Source organism: Cololabis saira, chromosome 6 (assembly GCF_033807715.1).
Source record: "Cololabis saira isolate AMF1-May2022 chromosome 6, fColSai1.1, whole genome shotgun sequence".
NCBI classification, from domain to species: Eukaryota; Metazoa; Chordata; class Actinopteri; order Beloniformes; family Belonidae; genus Cololabis; species Cololabis saira.
Window position 1 is genome coordinate 40,234,773 of NC_084592.1, and position 19,328 is coordinate 40,254,100.

Genomic DNA, 19,328 nt, shown 5'->3' on the forward strand with positions numbered 1-19,328 from the left:
AATAATATTATTATATTATTATTACATTTATTATTATTTCTTATTTTTTAAGCCTTCTCTGAAGGCGTAGAAGGCCCTGAAGGTTCCCCACTGATGGGAGATGTGTGTTCATGTGTGTTTGGAGGGGCTTCATTGTGAAGGTCCTCCCCGGAAGTCTCCCCCCTCCTGCCTCCAGCCTGACTCCCGGAGCCTGCTCGGGATTCAGAGTGGAGCAGGCGGCTGGGGGAATCGGCACGATCTGGGATTTATCTGGGAAAAGCGCCCTCGGTAGAAAAAACCGGGTCGAAACCGGCCGAAGCCCCGGCGGGACTGCGAGCGTCAGCACCGTGGACTCCACCGCGGTTTTCTCCCCACAACAGTAAGACAGACCCTTTTCCTTACGAGCCTGCTCTTATTTTATCACGCCGTTGACGGAGAGAGGGGATGCAGTTAATTAGCATCAGTGAGGGCTAATTAATCCCGTTAGTCCCTGTATGCAGAGGCCGGAGGGAGGAGGAGGGAGGGGAGGGTGACAGGAAAGCCTCCCGGAGAAAAGGCTCCTGTTCACCTCAGCTGGTTTAAAGGCTGATTTATGGTTCCGCGTTACACCGACGCAGAGGCTACGGCGTACGCGGTGTGCGTCGCCGCGTACCATACGCCGTAGGTTCTGCGTCGATTTAAGGTTTTTGAGGTTTAACGCCTTTCACTGGCGGCTGCAGACACACACACACACACACACGCACCATGCCTGTGTGTGATTTTTGGATGCGCAGGTCGGCCGGGGGCTCCAGCCTGCAGCCGGCTGACACCAGCAAGGCGTGGCGTCCACGCAGCATTACACACACGCAGGCACAGGGCGCGCCCCCCCGCAGCTGCGGCAGCACCGACTCCTAACGGGCCAATCAGAGCCGGCCTCCCGCTCAGGTGGTGACGTCACCGCCGCTTTCATTTGCGATGCTGTTTTGACTGATCAGGGATTTGCCCCCCCATCCCAACACCACCACCACCGTTCCCATTTTAATTTAAAATGCAACCACATTAGACATGCAGGCCTCACCATCTGTCTGTCCCTCGGTCTCTCCACCTTCTCCTCCTGTCACACAGGCCCAGGCGGTGTGTGTTGTCAGGTGAACCTGTACCCCCCCCCCCCTTTGGAATTATGCATTACGTTAAAAAAAAAAACTACGAAATAATCTGATTTCCCTGAATCATTAGTTACTGAATCAAATCTCCAGAGCAGCATCCCGTGAACGCTTCAAGGGTGGAGCTTCCGACGCGCCCTCATCCCTCCATCAACAGCCAGGCAAACTCCTTCCTGCTGGCTACAGAATAAGGTGCTTACTCTGAAACTGATTGTACTGGACTAGCTGTGGGGGTGCAGTCTGATCGGCCGGTGTTGACAGCTTTTGATGGAGCGATGCTCCCTCCAGCATACTGTTACACGTGCTTTAGAAAGTCTTGGGTAGCCTTCGCAGTATGTTTAGGGCCACTGTCCATCTGCACTGCGATGCTCTGTCTGATTCGCAGTGTCATCAATTATTGCCAAGGAAATCGGCCCATCAACATACAAGATTCGTTATTGTCATTGTTCATATTTCATAACAACGTAATTACAGGTGCTTCATCGCAGGTGCTGGTCCTTATATAAAGTGCAAGATAAGTTAAAAAAGAATTTAAATTGTGCCCATACCATAACACTGCCTCCACTGTGTTTGACACGTGTTGTGGTCCACTGCAGGTCGCCAGCGATCCGTTTCCCTCCACACGCTCTTCTCAACCCATAGTTAATACGGGTCTCTCTTGGTTTCATCTGTCTAAAGAATCTGATTCCAAGAAATGGGACTGTTGAAGCTGTTGTGAACACTTGTTATTTACATTCACAAAGGCGTCTCTCGGTTAGAGATGTTGACAATGGAGTACTACTTTTTCCAGACACTCCATCAAGTCAAAGTTTCTGCCATCATCCACTGTTCTTGTCTCCTGTGGTCCTCGAGGCCTTTAGAAGTCGTTTCGGTGCTTTCCTTCTTGAAGATTTTACCGACGTGTTGGTTTGATCACGCCTGAAGGTTTTACCCATCTGTCTTTTGTATATTTACAACGGCTTCCGTCACTTTCATTGAGATCTCCTTGGACGTCACATGGGTAGTTCGAGTCAAACGATAAAATACCTAATAACAACTCAATACCCGATATGGCTGAAAACCTTTTATCTGCTTTGTCTGTCTTGATGTAATGAGGGAATGGACCACAAAACCCGCCCAATCAATTCCTTTTCAGTCAATGAAGATGGCACTTCTATATTGTATACCGAGGAGTATTTGGTCCAAGTGTCTGAGCTCTTTATAAAGAGCTGCTGGGGTCCAGGATGGCTTCCTGTTATCAATATTCCAGCTACTTCCTCATCAGCATTTCTATCTTTACTCCAGTTTCATTGATCTCCGTGGGGCATTGGATGGAAGGAACGGTTTAAGCCGCCTCCTCCTTTTCTCTTTCACCCATCCTGGTCTTCAGGCTTTGGAAAAGTCCATCAAGGGATCGGACATGTAAGCATCTTTCCCGTTGTCATGGTCACCAATCACAACAGGTGTTAAAAGGTGTGGGAGTCGCCATCACACGTCTCTCCAGCCGTGCAGCATCCACACCAGCACATTAAGGTTTATAAACATCGGTCTTTTAAGAGGGTGTTGAGTAGAGGTTTCCAAGAAAGTGCTGTTTGAACAGCTGCAGCTTGCTCAGTGGTTGTAATGAATGAAGATGTGCAGATGTTGAGCTCAGGACTTCCAACAAAAGACCAACGTTTATCTTGTTTAATCATCACTGGTGCTTGGAGATTGTGTCCCATGAGCCTGCCGGGACTCGAGTGTAATTGCCACGACGGTCTTGAGGCCCTCAGCCTCCGCAGCGCGTTCGCATGCAGTGAAGTGGGGCTGAACTGATCTGCCCCGGGTCGCTCTGCTGAGGGTTAACTAGAGTATGAAAGTCTCTGCTCTCCACCTCCAGCAAAAAGCTGATCAGACTGTATCTGACGGGCCGGTGAGCTGTCTGCATCTGCATTGCACCTTCCTCTGTTCTGCTAAGGAGTCTCCAACAGTCCAACAACATTCTTGCTTCTGCTCTGCCTGTTTTCACTGGCGGTGTTGTTTGAGGGCATTTTAGCAGCTGCTCATCACCAGCAACATCTGGATGCATTTATGGATTCAAGATTTGGATATCAGAGTTTAATATTGGTCTTTTGTTGCACTTGGTCATGCAGGTGGTAGACCTGGTCTCTTCCTTCTGCTTCAGAGGAGGCTATCGCGAAAACCTCCAACCTCGCAGTCACATTCTCCCCGGCCAAGACTTTGGTTTAAAACTATTTCTTTTTTCATGCACACAAGTTTATTTCTAGTTGAATATGAATTGATTTATAGCAGTGCGGGGTGTAATCAAGGAAACCTTTGCCACGTCTTTGTTTCCTTTGGCATATGTTTCCCCCTTTGTGATTGCTGAAGGGGGAGAAACTCAGCAGCGTTGGAAAGTTCGGGTGGGACTGGATTAAGCCCAGCGGGCCGGCTCTGCCACGGTGTCCTCAGATCAGCCAGCTCCAGGAACCGAACCAAATTTCTCTTGAAATGGAGTGATTGACCCAGAAAAAGAGGGAATAAAGCCCGGATTATTTCAGCCTGAGTCAACTCCTCCAGCAGATGTTTGGTCCCAGGAGAAGGGAGTGGATGAGCTGAGATGTGGGGTGCAGACGCGTCCGTGAACCCGTATACGAAGAGACGTGCGGAGGGATGGCTTTGGACAACGTTGTTTAGCTGTAAAATTGGTGTGTTTGTTGCTGACGTCATCATCAGCAGATATTTAACTCCACCTTGGTTTCACCCTCTTTCCTGCACACGGTGATGTCTGCAGGAGTAGAACAACTTTTTGACGTAAAAGGTGTTGGAGAGCCAACTGAAATCAATCAAACTGTCATTAATCGGTTATTATGTATCACAAACAGTGTTTTTATGAAGGTTTTTACTCATATTTGCTGTCAGGTTCACTGTGTTCACTCAAAACGTTTCCCTTTTCATAGATAAGCCCCTGCCGAGACCTGCAAGCGTACGTTTGTAGGCAGGACTGAGAAATCTATCTCCAGCTTTTAAGACACATTTCTACTGAACTTTGCAACACAACACGAACAGTTTGCTGCACAGTTATTTATGTGTTTGTCGTTGAAACTATTCCGGTAAAGGTGTTGCATATTCTACCAGTTTTTGGCACCGTTCTGTTTAGGTACCAAAATCAGCAGCTGTTGTGGAGAAGAACGCAACATGCACCTGTTTTTATGTGTTTTATCGAACAAAGCTCAGCTTCTTCTTGTGGCGCTGGTACGTAGCATGGATGGATACAGCCTTGCATCCATCACTCCTCGCTATGGAAACGTAAGCCTGATCTGAGCTTAGCACCCCAACCTGTACCGTACTACTGTACCAAACTGAGCTGTACCCTTTTGTGGATAAACAGGGTTCTCTTTGGTCCGTGTCCCTTTTGACCCCAGAAACCAAGAGCTTAACAGAGTACGGGTGAGGGAACCCCCACCCTCCAGATTTGTCCTGCTCTGGAGATCAGGGTTATCCTTTGGGATGGGGCTCAACAGGTCTGATTGTTCAGGCGTTCCTCGTGTTTTATGTTCTAAGGCTCAAATCAGTTCAGAAAACATAGATTTGAAAGACGAGAGGAGAGAACTCCAAATAAGGATCCAATTTGGACAGTAAAACATTCACCTCAATAAATAAAATAAAAAATTGAACCTCGTGTTGTCTCATAGTTTTAAGATTCTAAGGGATCAATAAAACCCTGCAAACAGTTGACACATCTCATTAGTAGGTTTTGCGTTAATGCAGCCGAAGTGCACTTCCTGGCTTGACTGCTTTGCAGACTGCTGTGACCAGTGCCAGCTCTGATGCTCCGATACTCCAGCGCTGCAGCTCCGATGCTTCAGCGCCGAGGAGGGGCAACACGCTTTAACAGACTCAGTTCACCTGAACGTCTGTACTTCAGACCTCAGCAGATGCAAAACACCCAGGAATGAACTAAGCTTTTAGATCCTCTAAAGAAACAACCCAGACTTCCCAGTTCCAGGTGCTGCTGTGTGATTACTTGTGTTTTTCCTGCATCCACGCCTAAACGTACACTCCAACACTCCGTTAAACCAGGGTGTAATGGGTTCAGTGAAGTTGAACAAGCACAATACGTTGGAACAAGATGTTTCTATCTCTCTGAAGTGTTGGATTGAATTAGACGTTTATTTGATGTGGACAATTAGTTTGGATAATGGATATCTGTTTCCAGCTATTGTTGGAGACTTTGCAGTTTTGTGCAGAGCTGCTGGCGTGGATACGCTTCTGTGGTGGGAATTAGTGCATCTTCATTTTCAAGCCCCAGGAGGACCAAATTGGACTTGCGCGCTTCCTCTGGCAGCTGTGCAGTTCATCCTGTAAACACCAGAGTCGATGCATGCGTTACATGTGTACCAGCTGCTCTGCAGCAGTTTGTCACTGTTGTCAGTGATGGCTGCGAGGGGTCAGAGGAGGCCAGGATCTGACGCCGTCGCGTTCCTGTCGCTCGCCGTCAGTCTCCGTCTTCCGCCAAGTGGATGGAAAAATCATCTCTCCTTCTCTCAGGAAATTCCTCCTCATCCCGGGGGTGAGACAGGCGGAGGATGTGAAGGAGCTGCAGAGCAGGTCGGCTGCAGAGGCCTCTGGCTTTCATTTTGTTGTTGCAGCTAAACTGTTTGAGCAGATGCCGGTGCACTCGACTGTTTTTCCAGGTTCGTTCTTTCACGACCGCCGAGAAGCAGCACTCGAGCCTTCATTAATTTAACACCTCTGAAATCCATGTTTTCACAAAATTGCACATCAGCTGCTTTAATTTGGCCTGAGAAGCGTCTGTGTCGGAGGTAGATGGTACGGTGCAGCGTGTAATGCAGCACCACCTCCGAGTACACTCTAGTGCAGTGTTTTCGCTGTGTCAGAGCTCCGCCGGCAGCGACGATTGCACATCAGACAGCATCAGGATCGTAGGAGGATGCTGCAGATGCTACAAGCTACTCATCCAGTCTGTTTGCTGCAGAGAGCCTGGCCTCCTCTTTTTTTTTTTTTATCAAGTTCTCTGTCTCTCAACAGCCATTGTGGTTCTTATGTTTACTGAGACTGTTAGGCTTTATTCAGCCCAGTACATCTAGTAGTTGATATACACTCTTTTTGCTGCCTCAAAGACCCCTTCAGTGCTGCTTTAGTCTGCCAGCTTTCCTTGCTTGACCTTGCTCTGCCCCAAATACAGAAATTACTCTTGAAAATGGAGCGTATTGGCCGTAAATTTCTAGCACCTTAAAAGATTTTGTGTCTAAGAGGCTTTTTTTTTTGCAGCCAAAGCTGCGATTCGGCTGGTTGCCTGGTAACCGTAGATAACCACGGAGTTCTGATGGAGTCTGCTGCTTCTGGGGAAGTTCAGCCGGCGGGCGCCCGCATTTGCACGTGCGCTAATGAAAAACGAAGATTAGAGTCTGGATTGAATTTCAAAGGAGGAGCAGTGTTTGATTTCTTAGGAGTAAAGTCTAAATCCCGTCCAGGACCAGGGAGTTCAGTGTCGTTAACGACGACCTGAAACGCGAGCCTGTAGGAGAGGAGAGGTGGGAACAGCTGAGGAGGCAGGTGGGATGCAGTCGGGCCCCTTTGTTTGATGACAACGTCACGGAGTTGACGGAACGCACGCGTCAGCCCGCGAACGTGAGCGTTAACGAGTTCAGCCGCGTTCCTTGGATGCTTTAAGTCGAGTTTCAAACTAAATACCGACATCAGACGCCCCCAAAAAAGAAAGTATTTACGTATTAAGTATTATGTTGCTAAATGTAACACGAGCAAGCTTATTGAGAAGTTAAGGAGGTGAAAGGGAACAAGGGCTTTTCTCACTAACAAGCCGAGGATGGAGGAGCCACGGCAGCCACAGCAATGACGGAAAAATCCCACAATTCACTTTGTTGGATGACCAGCTTTTTTTTTTTTTTTTTTTTTTTACATTTTTGCCTCATATTAAATATGCAGAGTTGCAGTATAGAAGAATGAAGAGAAATCAAATTAAGACCAACTGACAGAAGTGCTCACACCTGAGATGTTGTCTCACACGTGTTTCTTGGCCTCTTTATTTTTATTTTTTTTTCCAATCCTGATGATGTCATTATGCTGTTGTGATACTTTACCAACTTATTATTGAAGCACTTTCACACAACCACAGCTGAAACAAATGACATGAGGAATAAAATTAAAATAACAATCTAATATGATGTATAGGCTAATATACCTGAACTTTAGTACTTTCATCACAGTTTAGACGAAGCGAGTCGGATTCTCGCTGCAGTAACGCCAGGAGCTTCTTACTTGCGGTTTCTCCATGAACTGGACATTTTAGTCCAACATTGAGACGACATGCTCAATAAAAACCACCGGAGGTCATTTTACTCTTTACCTGTGGTTACATGGGATTGGAGGTAATTTTATTGATCTTCAAATGTAAATTAGGTTGTTGCAAAAACTTTGAGAATAAATTGGAGGAAAAAAATACAAACTCCTTGCAACGATGTTGCGGGTGTACCGTGTGTGTGTGTGTGTGTGTGTGTGTATATGATGTATATATATATAATATATATATATATATATATATATATATATATATATATATATATATATATATATATATAAAATAAGGTAGCTGAATCAGGTGTTGCATGATGGGTAACGGATCTTGTGTGTGCGTGATGTTTGCTGCTGTGTGCACAGCTGCAGTGGCAGGAAAAGCACGTGGACCCTGCAGCACGAACCGATTTCCTGCATCAGCACTTAAAATGTGTTCAGCTCTTCATCTTCGGCCTCATTCACACTGGATTAAAGTGACCTGCGGTAATTTGGAATAATTAGGCTTCAACAAAGCTGCGGTTAAAGTTTACTGATAAGTTCTCTGTTACCATGGCAACTTAGATACACAGGCCGTTTTCTGATTTTTGTCACTTGTCAAAATATGAAGTGTAGATGTAACTGAGTGTCTAATTAAATGCTTTTAACCCACAAATCCCAGTTTATGTTAAAGTATTAATAAAACGCCAGGCCTCGACGCCACTTCTGTTGTCAGCGTCTGTAAATTATAGGAAAACATGGAATTATACGTTATTTTAGTCCAAATAGTACATAAGTCAAAGAAGCAAACAAAGAAGAATGCACACATGCATGAGATAAAATGACAACTTACATTGGTTTTGCCGGTTTTTTTACCATCTTTTCACTTTCTGTTTTCAGAGCTATCATTAATATTATTATTATCATATTATTGCTATTATTATTATTATTACTATTATTATTATCATCATCATCATCATCATCATTGTTATTATTATTATTATTATTATTATTGTTATTATTATTATTATTATTATTATTACTATTACTATTATTATTATTTTGTGTAGACTTATGATACTTCATTTGTTTTTTTTGTTTTTTTTTGTATACACTTTGTATACTTTGTATTCAGTTAAAAGGTGGGCAAGATAAGCTTTATGCTTCAAGCCCAGACCTTTTCGGTCAAATAATCACAATGTTCACCAGGGAAAAACCTGTGTTATCTTGTTTGTTGATTTTTGTTTGTGATTGACCGAAATAATTAAATATTAATTAACTAACTAACTAAGTCACAATTACATGCAAAAACACTGTTTTTAAGCTGAAGCACAAACGGTTATAATTCCTTATGTCTTTATTGAAGCCATTGAATTTTGGGTTTTCACCTTAGGAACGTTGTTTGTTTTAGATGAAAAAAATTTTTTTATGGCAGGATGATGCAGTTAATTCAAAGTTCACATACTTGTCTTATTTACTTAAATGATAAATGAAATGTTGCATTTTACAGCCGTGTTAAAGTACGAAAGAGTTGCAAAGACTCCCAGCCAGGTTCAGTGTGGTGCAGAGACGATCCTTCACAGAGCGAACCGCAGGCTCTGCAGTCCTTCCTTTCATTTCAGTCCCGTTGCTTCTTCATGTCTCCGGTTTCTGCATCCATGTTTTCCTGAAACACACAGTTCTTGGTTCCTAACTGTCCTCCTGTGACTTCTACACTTGTTTCATGGCATATACCAGTAGCTCTGACTTGTTGGTGTCCAGCGAGAGAGGAAACGGACTAAAGCTCCTTCGTCTTCTTGATCTCTGTCCTGCTCCAGCCCCACTTCCTCCGTGACTCCCCTTCTTCTCCTCAGGGGTAGGGGTGGGCGATATGACCTAAAATTAATATCACGGTATTTTTCATCTTTTGAACGGTGACGGTATAATATCACGGTATTTTTTGGTACGTTTTGGGAGGAGTAGCCTGTCCTGTCCCTTTATGTGAATAAGGTTAATATTTTTATAATATAATAAGTAAATGGTAGTATCCTTGAGACATGGGAGAGTATTATGCATTCTCAACATATTTATTTGGCAAAAAACCTAAAGATCTTACATCTCTCTCTCTCTCTCTCTCTCTCTCTCTCTCTCTCTCTCTCTCTCTCTCTCTCTCTCTCTCTCTCTCTCTCTCTCTCTCTCTCTCTCTCTCTCTCTCTCTCTCTCTCTCTCTCTCTCTCTCTCTCTCTCTCTCTCTATATATATATATATATATATATATATATATATATATATATAATATTTATTTTTATTATATTTTAAATATTTTGTAAACCTGTCTTAAAATGTAATACTGGACCTCGGTTGGGCTGGTTGGACAGCGGGTGGTGGAAAATTTCCCTTAATTTTAAATCCAAAACTTGACAGGTTTATGCCATGAGTATTCATATACAGTAATCCCTTGTTTTTCGAGAGGGTTACGTTCCAAAAAGAACCCGTGATGATAAGTGATATTCACATAGTAGCAACCGTTTTTTTTTTATAATTATTATACAAAGCTTCAGATTGCGGAGTTCAGCACCGCCTCGCACGTATTTCTCTGCTCTTCTGAGCCGCTCCATCCCGACTCGCGCTGCAGCGTCTTTTTCTTCTAAAGCCCGCGGTACAGGTGTGTTTTTTCGAGAGAAGAACATGGTTATGGGTATTTTTTTGTCACTCTTTTTTTCTTCTGGGCAAAAAGATTCTTTTAAACCGACATTCATTAATTTTTTCTCCATCTTGAAGTCGGTGATTCTTCCAGCAGGTTGAAACAGCGCTCTGCGCTCCGCTGCCGTCAAAGACCCGCCCAGCTCTACTTCTGATTGGCTAGTGTTAGTTTGGTTGAGCGCCAGAGCTGCTTTCCTCTCATTCCATTGGTAGACGAACTCGGTTGACGCAACCTTTTTTTTTCTCTCAAACCTTTTTTTTTTTTTTTTTTTTTTTAAGCACTCAAACTCGCACGCCGAGAAAAAAAACTCCGTACGCCGGAGATCCGGCACGGTGCCGGAATACTTTAAGCCCTGTCATTTCTTACTACTCTTGTCGTAAGGTGTAGCAGCATAAACGATGCCTGCAGTGAAAGCTGTGTAGTCTTGGGACCGCTGTCTTGGGAGCAGCGGGACCACCGGGACCAGCTGCTGGTCCCACTTGCGCTCGTTTTGGCCCGGGTTGCCTCTTCATATTCACGGGCGTGCGTGTTTTTTAAGTGATGAAACAGGTTGCTTGTGTTTCCACCTCTTGCTGTCACAACACGGCAGCAAACCTTGCATATCACTGACGTTTTTAATGCCTTATTTAGGCTTATTATTTTATAATTGATTTATTACGGTATTGACGGTATTGCAAAATCCATGTCGTGGGACAGTGCCACACCGGTGATGACTATGACACCGGTGTACCGCCCACCCCTACTCAGGGGTCATCTGGGGTCTCATTCTGGGCGTTACTTGGGCTTTGGAAAGCTCCGGGCAGTTGCTCCCAGATGTAAACAACTTTCTCTGTTGTCGTGGTTACTCATCATAACAGATGGTGACGAACGGCAGTTATCAGCGCAGCTTCTACACGGTTGGAGAAATATGTAGAGCATATTAAAAAAAAAAAAAAAAGGGGGATAAGTGTTCATAAGAGGGGGAAAAAGCTGGGTAGAGAATCTCAAGTTGTTGGAAAGAAAGACGCACGATCAGATTAGTAGAAGGGGCGGTTTTCCATCAGAAACACCAGGGAGGACATGGGCCTGCAGTGTCTTGAAGGTTTTGAAACAACGCGTACTATGCAGCGAGGGGGGTCGAGGGGGTTTATAACCAGTTCCCAGTTTTTCCAGTTGGGATACAGAAAATAAAGCAGACTGATCCGTTGCGTGATGGAAACACTTCCGAAGCAGAGTAGTTCACCATCTGGATGTTTTGTGAAATTGTTTGAATATATCCAGACAGTTTTACCACTAATGAATCACAAACTCTTGATGTTGTTGCAGATTTTTATACAGATGATACCACGGGCACAAGCACGCATGTGAATGTGCAAAGTGATTTTGTGATGATGATGATATTTGTGCTTGAACAAGACTGACTGTCTGTCATTATCTCGTCCTCTTCAGGATAATTGCTCTTCGGCTCACACGTGTCGGGCTGAAGTACCCCCAAATTATTACTGTTCGTGTCATCTACTGCGTGTTTGGAGTGCAGAATTTCCAAATGTCCAGTTTTGACGAGCACGGACGCGTTTCTGGTGGACTACTATACTACTAACTGCTGGAGTGGAACTTCAGGTGTATCCGTCTCCAGCAGAAAGGGACTTTTCACACAGACTGAATGCAGTCATTTGTTTGTGAAGTCACATGGCAGGTTTTCCTTGCAAGTCGTGACACTTTGGGATGAATCTCGGGGCTGAGAATGCTGTGGTTGGGGTTTGAGTGGGTCTCCAGGAAACTAACGGGAGTCAGTTCCTTCTGAAGTGTGTGTGCACTCTCTGGTTTTTCTGCTGTTTGTTGTTGAAACAGGGAACTGGAAGCTGAACGCAGTGACTCAGCCTCTGCGTGTGTGTGAGTGTGTGTGTGTGTGTGTTTCCTTCCCACACACGGACAAACACGTTGCATTGATGAAGTATCCAGATGATGTAACTGTGTTTCAGTTTCCTCCCCTTATTTTCTGGTCAGCTAGCCAGCAGCAGAACGCCCGTGTCTGCGCTATCACGCAGTATTTAGAAAAGTCGTACATGAAAACGTAGTGCTGCACAGTCCCAAACGACAAAGTTACAACTATGTTGAATCATGCGTCGCTCTACGGTGGACTGGGGGGGGGGCAACTTACAGTACCTCTGCTTGTCGGGTCTCTATGACTACAACAAGTGAGTTTTTTTATGTTGAAGGAGTCATTCAGTAGCCAATGAGCTACTAGATCTTGACTATGTCCCGCCTCCACGCCGTGGACTGATGGGCTAATATTACATCTAATGAACACGTTTTGGACTTTTTCTAGGAAAATGATGACCAGGTTGCTGAATAAAGACATGTTATAAACTGCTTCAAGTGTCGCCAATGAAAATTCAGTGTCAACGAATTTTCATGATTGAGTCGACTAACTGCTGCTGTGCCGATGCCCCGCCTCTGATTTTCCAGGTAAAGCTTTCACCCCATTTAACCAGGACAGAGCGAAATCCATGAAAAGGGGTTTATTGAGAGCTGAATTGTTCAGCGTCCATTCACCAACACCGCAGCTTCGTGTTTTCTCTGCCGTTGTTTGTTGTAAGAGGAGCAACGTTCATGTCGTGTCTACGTGCCGCTTCGTTGTCCACCTTCATCTCCAGACCGAACCAGAGGTTAATTTTCCACAGCAGTGGGACCGTGTGTCTGTCTCTAATTCCTGACAGATGTGGACTCGTTCTGGTTGCCGGTGCCGTGTTACTGCAAAAGGCCTCCTCCTTGGAAAATTGAATCTATTTCTTCTCAACTTATTTTTCTCCCTCTCTTTTTTTTGTTTTTCCTTGCTGTGTTTGTCCTCGGAGCTCCATCCCCTATACGAACCCCCCCCCCCCCCGTCTCCCTATCGCTCTGTCTGTTTTGTCTCCTTGTGTCTGTGTCCCTCGTCCATCGTGGACATCCAGGAGAAGGCTGTGCAGCTGGGAATCAGGAAGGTTTCTTCAAAACACTATTCAGGTCTTTTAACTTGTGGTTCAAGTTCAACTAAAATCACCCAACAACCAATAAGAGTAATGCTTTTGTCAACTTTAACTGAAAGAAATTGGTGTTTCTCTTCAAATATACAGACTGAGTCATGTTGTTATCAATATCTGGTGATATTTGGAAACTCTTCTTATATAACATGTGTTCTTCCACATGTACCATCTTTTGTATGATTTTATCTATCATCTCAGATGTGACCTGTGAATTTTCCAAGGTGATATGAAGTGAAAGTTGGTCCTGAAGTCTCCTCACTGAGTCACAGGTCACTGGCATTGCTAATTATACCCTCAGCTCTGCCTTGCAGGCGTTAACGTCTGTGCCACCGACGTATGAAGGCGATGACGATGCTGTAAAGGGTGTGCGAGGGCCGAACAAAGTAAAGAGTGTGTTTGGGGTTTCGACGGTTGGCCTGTCGGCTCGGTTTTGAAGTAACAGTTGACACAAGGAGTCGTGTGTTTTCCGTCGGTCATACACCATTGGAAAGAGCGGGAACTGAACCTGTGTGCGTCTGTCGTGTTATTATGGCTTTTGAGAACGCCTGGAACAGTGACTGTTTTTCTGTGCTGGTCCTTCCACATGTGAAAACACACGCACACGTGAACCGGGTCCAGACCAAACCGCAGCTACCATCCACGTCCAAACAGCTCTCCAGTGGAGACGGAAAGTATGCAAGTTCTCTGTCTGCCTGCAGACGTTTGTCTCTCTCTCTCTCTCAGTGAAAAATGCTGCTGATGAAGACTTAAGCGGAGGGGCTCGTCTGGGGTCGTAGGTCAGACCAATGGCACTCGCAGGGTTATCTTCAACCAGCCGAGAGATGGTGATAAATGAGCAGAAGAGACTTAATTATGAGAGTTTACTACACAGTAAACTGTGTAAGAGTCTGGGAAGTAGCCAGTACAACTCCTCTAATTTGGAAAATTGTGGTGATGGAAAGAATAAAAAAAAGTAATATTCTCTCTTACTTCAGCGACTTCTGTGTGGGTGTCTTTCAGCAGGGAACAGTCTGTCCGCAACTCCTCACCTCTGCTTAGAAAAGACATCCTGTTCAGAAGTTAAAACGAACAGTCGTCCTTCCTGTGTTGACTGGCTCGACTTAAGGAATAGCGGTGAGACATTATTTCCACAATTTCCCAGTAGCCTCAACAGATCAGAGCCAATGCTTGTTGGACATCTGTCAGCTCAACAGATCTACGACTTTAGCTCAAGGATGTTTTATATTGATTCCTTTCTTCGTTCAAATGTGCATATATGCACTGGGGGGCAGCAGCGATAGCACTTGCTTTGTAAGAAAAAGAAAAAATATTGATTAATCTTGAACTTTTACAAGCAGGGATTATTTCTACTTCAACTGTGTCATCGGATTTTTTTAGTCCAACTATGAAGGGTTCAGTCTAGTTTGATTTCAGTCAAACTTACGCCTGCTTGGTGCTTCTCCGTTCAATTGATGCAAAAAACGAACGTTTTTTTGCATTAACGTGCATGCATCAGGATGTACCGTGAAGCAATTCCCTGCCACAACGCTAGTGGGTGTGGAGTTTCGGAAGGATCTTTTGTGAAATCACGTGAAACTCCATCCATCCATCCATTATCTATACCCGCTTTATCCCTTGCGGGGTCACGGGGGTCTGCTGGAGCCTATCCCAGCTAATTTCAGGTGAGAGGCAGGGGTTACACCCTGGACAGGTCACCAGTCCATCACAGGGCCACATATAAACACGTGAAACTCGTTGGTCGAATATTTGCTTTACGGTTTCCCTTTTCTGTGTGAGAGAGGACAGAGAAACTGATGCACTTGGAAGAGTAAATGGTTTTCTTGCAAATGTTGCATCGTAAACGAAAGAAAAGTTGTGGTCTGTATGCCCTCTGAACGAGCAAAGTAAAACCTTTTGATTGCAACCTGGCATTACGAGACAGACACTCCATGGTCAAACCACCCTCCTAAGGTCTGACTATCCACCTGACAAGGGGACTCCCAGCATCCTCTTTCAAGAGCGATTAGACGTCAGTGTGCCTTAGTTCGTCCCTCTATTCTGTCGCGTGGCAAGCAAGAAAAATAAACCAAGAAACTACGATATAGTTGACTTAGTTGCTTTCTTTTTGTGTCCTCTGCAGCATCCTGTCAGCGCCTCAGCTTGGTTCCGTCCTGCTCAGGGCGTCACATCACACCAGAAGCATTTTGGCTGCCTGGATTTACAGGTTGCATTTAGTCATTTGTGTGGTATCCCATATTTAGATTATTGACCCTCTGCTCCTAAAACTCCTGTTTTTACCTTCCACATTAAACCTGTGAAGACGTGTCTACACCAATAAGCCATAACGTAATGACCATCTGTCTGATACTGAGTTGAGCTTCCACAGCTCTGACCAGGCAGGTCATGAACAAAGAACACCTGAGGGGTGTCCTTGGGTGTCAGGTTCCACGGTGTTTGCAATTGATCCGTTGGGCCCTGTGGGCTGTGGGGAGGGGTCTTTATGGATTGTGCTTTGATCTTACAGAATCCAGCAGAGCCCATCGCAGAAGAATACTGGGAGCTAGGAACCATAGTTGAAGACCTCAAATTCTTATGTTCCTTGAGCTGTTTTCGCAGGGTCCAGTTACCATCCTGCTGTAGTGTTTTGGCTGATCAGTGTTGTCATCGGAGCACCTTTTGTTTTTCAGCGGTTCAACCTGTCATTATCTGCGGTTGAAATCTCTGACCCAATGATTTTTCGTCATTCCACTGGGTGTGTCAATTAAGTACTACCTGGAGTTTGATCTGGCTGTTTTATTTTAAAATAAACAGCTTCAACACTGTTACCAAGTGTAACTTCCTGTTGGGCTCATCTTGTAACTGAGGCCTGATGGGATTTCCTTCAAATGTGTGGCAGATATATTTAGCAGAGGAACACCAGGAGTTGTTTTTGTTTTTGGGACTTTTCCTGAGGCTTTTTTGGACCTGCAAGTGGCCATGATTTACACCTCTCGTGGTTGCTCTTGTCTTGTGAGTGTCCACAGCCATCACAGATGTGTCCAGAATGATCAGATGCCTCATGGAGCAAGAAGTAAATTTCAAAGACTGTATAAAGTGTTTTAGCCTGGCCTAGCTCATGCTAACCTATGTTGAATCTGAATGGATCCGTCCTCATCTCAGCGATCACTACCAAAATGACATGTGAAATAAGGTCTGCCGGAGCTGCAATGAGGACAGCTCTCAAGATTCCCAGTGGAGCTCATTTGGAGCTCTGGTCAGTATCGTTTCAGATCTCGTTTTCGCCAGGACCCTCACCCCTGAATTAAGCCTCGCAGCCTGCTACGCCCGGATCATTCCTGGCCAACGCCCGGATCATTCCTGGCCAACGCTCGGATCGTTCCTGGCCAACGCCCGGATCGTTCCTGGCCAACGCCCGGATCGTTCCTGGCCAACGCCCGGATCGTTCCTGGCCAACGCCCGGATCGTTCCTGGCCAACGCCCGGATCGTTCTCGGACAACCGCCCGGATCGTTCCGGATCGTTCCTGGCCAACGCCCGGATCGTTCCCGGCCATTGCCGGATCGTTCCTGGAGAACGCCCGGACCGTTCCTGGCCAACTACCCGGACCGTTCCTGGCCAACTACCCGGACCGTTCCTGGCCAACTACCCGGATCGTTCCTGGCCAACTACCCGGATCGTTCCTGGCCAACTACCTGGATGGTTCCTGGCCAACTACCTGGATGGTTCCTGGCCAACCCTCTGTACATGTCATGGATGTGGAATCTAGCTACGGACACCAACACTGTCTTTTGGCTGCAAATGTGTTTATCTTATGCAAAGTTGGACATTTTAACATGGACATAAAAAGATCTTGACTTGATTTTGGAGGCAGCTTCTGGTGGTCTTTCAACAAAATGCAACTCTGCTTCTACAAATGCTTCTACTTTGAAAGCCAGCTGTTGCCCCTTGGCTAAATTGCAGTGGATTGAAGTGGTCTACTCGGTATCCTCTTGTACATAGTTGAGGTTACTGAGAAAACCCTGAAACTGTTTCAGACATTCAAGTTGATTGTCCTCGAGCAGGACTGTAATCTCATGCGATAGGAGAATAACTGATGTAGCAGCTGTGAACAAACTAGGTTTTGTCTTTCTTGTCAGAACTGGAGCTGGTTTCAGGGCTTTCAGCTGAGTCAGACTCACTTGTTTGCTGTCTCCTCTGTTATTACATGATAAGCTCTTTGACTGAGTGAGTTCTGTGTGAGATTATCAACAGTTTTTTTCTTATTCTACGAGCAGGGCTCACTTGTGATTTTGTGGGTGTCATAAAGAACACAACTGTCGCAGACTGTCATTAATTATTTTATTTTTTTCCTTCCTGTGCCTCAGACTTGTCAAAAGTGTTGCTCTTGGTTCCTGCTGCAGATGTTGTTTCTGGCAGGAGACATTTCAACTGGGGACAGAGAAAAGTGGAAAGTTTTTCTTTTGCTTTTTTTCTGGTTGTTATGCAAGAAGTTTGTGTGTCTGTGTGTGCGTGGCAGGAAAAGATTTCTGCTTTAAAGACAGTCCTGTAGGGTATTAAGAACAAAAATGGTTTGTTTTTGGAGCTTTTTTATTTTTTTTTCGAATGCGGTTTAATGTCAGCAGCTTGGTGAATGTTTGAAACAAAGATGGGATACTCGTGGAGTGAAAAAAACATTCTTGTGATTGGAAACCGCCCCCTTTGTACAAATCTGCTGGCTGCACAAGCGACTCGGAGGTTGAAACTAACAGAAAAACAGCTCTCTGATTTATTTGCGGATGTTTGATGAATACTCTTGAAAAGTTGATTACATGATGTCTTAAAGGAACATTACTTAGTTTAAAAAAACCCCACTTGCCTATTTTGTCACAAATATAAGCACCAGTCCATTTCTATGGTACTACTCGCCCTGCAAAATCGCTTTGAATCGCGTCGTTTTGCTCCCGAACAGAAGTGTATCCTCCTAACCATCTAAAATGAGATGACCTAACTCTGAAATGTAACATTAATCTTATTTTCTGGTCCTGCTGAGGAACTGGAGATGCTCAGTTGCAGGTCAATGAAGGCATCATTTTTCAGTTAAATCCAATTAGTGAGGGTGAGTTAACGTATCATATCGCAGAGAGAGAAGAGTCCAACCTGCTGCAGTTTAAGAGCAAATGTATGTATAAGTTAGTTAATAGTAGGGGTGTAACAATATATCGTGCCACGAAATTTCGCGATACAAAAACGTCACGATACGTGTCGTGGAGGTGACAACCTGTATCGCGATATTGGGTTATTAATATTAATCTATTGTGTTGACTAGAAACGCGCATCCGACCGCGACCGCAGGGACCAAAATCTTACTCCGCTCAGAAGAAACTAGTCCTGTTTTGAGCTCTGAACCTTTACTTATTTAAGTCTGGTGTAGAGTTAAGCCTTACCTTATTAAATTAAACCTTTTTGGGGTCGTGAGTAGGATAAACACGGGACAACTTCTGCGTGAGTTTGCGTGTACTTCAATGTCCGCTCAACAGCGTAGGATTTCAGAACATCAACACAGCACCTAGTGCCGTACTGTGGCGTATCACTCCGCCCAATCTAAAACAGACTAACAACTGATATACTGACTAGTGTAATTATAGTCCCTGATTTACAGAATATAAAGAATATATTTATAAAATAATGAACCCTGAATTACCAAAATAACCTTCTTAACAAAAATAAATCTCCTCTTACACTTATAAATTGAGCATGAACCAATCTTTTTTATGATGTAAAATTGTATGTATTTATTTACTTGTATTTATTTATTCAATTTTAGTCAAATCATACATGAGAGAAACTATTCAGTTTTTGGCAAAATATTTGTACTTGTATGAAACTGAAGATGGATAATGCAAACCTGACATTTACTTTTAATTCAGTTTGTGGAAAATGGTTGGCCTGGCTTTCTCTTTAAAACTTAAACAGTTATAAAGCATTACAAACTGAAACAATAGGGCAAACGCAAAGCATTGTTTTGTATTATGTGTCTTTCAAATAAAAGACAATTTTTTCCAGTCATATATTCCTCTATCAAGATTGTTAAAAAATACTGCTATAATATCGTATCGTTATCATGACCTCAATATCGTGTATTGTACCGTATCGTGAGATTAGTGTATCGTTACACCCCTAGTTAATAGACTTTAAGACTTACTTGAATAACTTCATCTGTGAAGTGTGCATTTATTGGTCTTTTTAACAAAAGCTGGACAAATGGGAAAAAAAATTGATTTTTTTTCTT

At 44.3% G+C, this 19,328-nt stretch overlaps 1 protein-coding gene across 1 annotated transcript in view; it reads left to right on the forward strand.

Moving 5' to 3' along the window:
- The first annotated feature begins 220 nt into the window (after positions 1–220).
- Positions 221–19,328, forward strand: part of raph1a (Ras association (RalGDS/AF-6) and pleckstrin homology domains 1a) — a 103,298-nt gene continuing 84,190 nt past the window's right edge. Inside the window, 1 exon segment of the mRNA XM_061724111.1 lies at positions 221–358. The gene's annotated coding sequence lies outside the window, so the exon portion shown is untranslated.